At 55.6% G+C, this 3,136-nt stretch overlaps 1 long non-coding RNA gene across 1 annotated transcript in view; it reads left to right on the top strand.

Annotated features, from left to right (window-relative positions):
* The first annotated feature begins 1,203 nt into the window (after positions 1-1,203).
* The window catches only part of LOC106886273, a 7,167-nt gene continuing 5,234 nt past the window's right edge, over positions 1,204-3,136 (top strand). The window contains exons 1-2 of the long non-coding RNA XR_001411618.1: positions 1,204-1,403; positions 2,710-2,962. This is a non-coding gene — a long non-coding RNA (uncharacterized LOC106886273). The remainder of the gene's footprint in view (positions 1,404-2,709; positions 2,963-3,136) is intronic.

Raw genomic sequence — 3,136 nt, 5'->3', positions numbered from 1 at the left:
TTTTTGAATCCTGTTTCCTAAGCCAAACCCCAAGCTCACCGCCAACAGGGTGGCAACACGTGCTATGAGCAGGCTCAGGAGAAAGAGCCTACAAGACCTCCTGAGCAGTGTCTATGCCCCATCTTAAGTTCTACAGGACAAGCTCAAGACTTTTCCCTGAAGCCTCTGATCTACCCGAGGTCTCTGCTTCATTCTAATCTTCTATCGGGTCTCTGCTTTTACCATCACCTTCATTATTACACTGTCCTAGTCCTAATACAGCTTTTTTTTCTGTACACAAGGTACATTCAGGTCTCCCTAATCTGCCAAGAGTGAGCTCTGAAGACAAATCCTCAGCATCACTCCTAGATGGGTTTCTTCTACACTGCCCCATTAATTTCTCTTAGCTCTAACTGTGAATATATAATGAGGTTGGAGTATTTTAATCTCTGTGGCCCAACTACACTTGGTTTTGGGAGTGGGACTATGAGCAGTGAACGTTTCTTTTGGTTCTAGACTTTATGATATGAATATCTGCCCCCCCCAAGGCTCAGCCTGGTAGTTCCAAGCAATGGCAATAAACCAAGGGAAAGCTTGTGTTTATTACTAAGGACGGGGCACAATTTTGGTTCCTCTCTAGTTGATAAAACTTCTATAGATATATTTTTCACATGCACGTATCCCAAATCAACCAGAATACCTGCTCAGGTCAGCAAAACTTTGATTACTGAGAAGAGGCAGATCTATCTGGTGGGATTAGCAGTATATTTGTTCTAAATCCTCTGCATGAGTATATCTTCCCATCTCCAGGAGAAACTGCCGGAGACCCGAGGGAAGGAGTCAGTGAATGTTTCCTTTCCTTAAGACCCCATGGGGCATCTGCTCCCAGACCAGATTTTCAATTTCTCTTCCAAGAGTCATGATCCAGTTCTCTCTCTGAGGAGCAAAGCGTGAAAGTGACTTCCTGAGCCCAAATACAGATGGAACGTGGTGTGGTGTAACTCAGCAGCCCACAGCAAATGTGAATCATTAGTGGCCATAAAAGGAAGGGGAGGCAGAAAATGTGACTCATTCCATCAGCAGCAACCAGCTGCCATCAATACCAGTCCCAAATACGCAGAGCCAATGGCTGGCTGCCAAGCTACCTGAGTTAACATGCCCAGTTATACGAGTTAGAAGAGCGTATCTCAAAGGTGAGAGCTTTTTTTTTTTTTTTCCTTTCTCCAGCTTGACTTTGAATTTCCCTAAGTGGAAGAGCCAGGACGCGCTGCTGGGTTAGTGGATTGCCGTGCGCTATATTTAGAAAGCAGCTGGAAGGGAAAATGTCCTCAGGAATCCGGACTGTTGTGTTGTAAATGCCCCTCCAGTCCCAGCACTGTAAAGGCAAACGCTCCTTCTTCCGACGTGCCCGCCCTTCGCGCTGGGTAAGGACGGGTTAGGGGACCCCCCGTTCATCCTGCGGCACAGCAGGTGACGTTGGAGGTGTCACATGAAAATTAGAGGTGCCGGTGCTTCCTGACCTACCCCCGCCGCGGGGGGGGGGAGCGGCACATCGGGTTTGTCCCCGCCGGTGGCACCCCTCTCCGTCCGGGGGCACCGGCGGGTTGCGTGCACCCGTTTCTCGGTGCGGGGCGCCTCGCCCGCGGGGGTGGCTGCCCGGGGGGCCCGGAGCGGGTCGCTTCCTTTGCGTTTTGGCAGCGCCAAACCCTGCGGGGTCCCCGTCACCGCGGGCCGGAGCCGGAGGGTACGGACAGTCTGCTCCCTCCCTGGGGATCCAGCAACACCACCCCCGGACCCACCACCCCCAGACCCACCACCCGCCAGCTCCTCAACGGGCTCTCGGTCGCTGGGGCTTGGCCCCTCCGGGAGGGGGTTCCCGGGACAGGCCCCGCCGGCGGGGAGCCCTGCCTGCCCGTGGCTCCGGAGGGCATCCCCCCCACACCCTGTCGAGCCAGTCACGGAGCATCTCCGGGGTACGGTCCCCGGCCGCCCTGGGGACCCCGCGGCCGGCCCCCCGAGGAGGCGGGCGGCTGTCCGGCTGCACACGCCGTCCCGCCACCGTCGTTTGCTCAGTGGCGGCGCTTCTCTCCCCCCCGCTCCTCAATGAGGTGCTCTCCCACCTCACCACTGCCCCTCCAGACGGCGAAGGGGGCGATAGTCACGACACCGCGATAGAAGGAGACCACTCAGAGGCCTTCGCCCCTGGCCGGTGCCCGCCGGTGGGCGCAGAGAGCCCGGGGCAGCACTAAGCGGGGGGGGGGCGGCTGAGTAGCACAGCCAGCGGCTGCCTCGAAGCGGGTGGCTTCGTGCCGTGGCACCGGTTCCGACCTGTGCCCGCCCCACACGGGGCTCCCGGGACCAAGCAGGAGACCCACGTGCGGGAGTTGTCTCGGTGCCGGCGGGCGGGATGTGGGCAAGTTAATGTCTCTTAAGGCCATATACGGGCCATATCAGGCAGATGATTTAATGGTCTCTTCCCAATAATTTGTGTTTGAGTAAAAAGTGCCTTCCAGAAAGGCCCCTGGTCCTGAGGATTTCAAGAGATGGCGATTTTGTTCCTGTCCTGGAGAGTTTGTTGTGGCAGTTAACCCCTGATTAAGGGATGAGCATAATTTCCATGACAAGTTGCCCTTGCTTAAGTTACTCCAACTTGCCAGGCATAGATTTTGGAGCTTACAAGTGCTGTTGTCATGCTGTGACCACCTCAGCTTTCTCCTTCCTCTCACCCAGATGTCACGCCTGGCGTTAGCACAGACGAAGGCCTGGCTCTTCCTTGGGCTGCCTGGGGACTCATGAAGGACCTAGCACCTGAGTTCCAGCTCAGCCTGCTTGGAGACTGTAGCAATGAAGAGCCCCAGCACCTCAGGCCAATGGGACGTGCCATTGAAGAACAGTGCTCAAAGGGCCTCATCCTGTCTTACTGTGAAATCATGGGCCAACACATCTTTCTAACCAAGCCAGCACCCAACCGGAGGAGGACGAGGTACCTTCTTGGGAAGTTCTGCTCTCTGTGGAGCAGTCACAGCATGAGGGTGCCTGGACATGGGTGGTTGGGGCGCTGTGGGTTCAGGGTGTTGGTGGAAGATGAGCACTTTGCATCTGTTGAACGCCTAAGGCTTACAAGATTTTATTTTCCTGGTGAATGGTTGCTGCTCTC

This window comes from Calidris pugnax, unplaced genomic scaffold (genome assembly GCF_001431845.1).
Source record: "Calidris pugnax isolate Ruff unplaced genomic scaffold, ASM143184v1 scaffold18, whole genome shotgun sequence".
NCBI lineage: Eukaryota > Metazoa > Chordata > Aves > Charadriiformes > Scolopacidae > Calidris > Calidris pugnax.
Note: the sequence above shows the minus strand (reverse complement) of the source record. Positions and strands in the feature narration are given on the sequence as shown.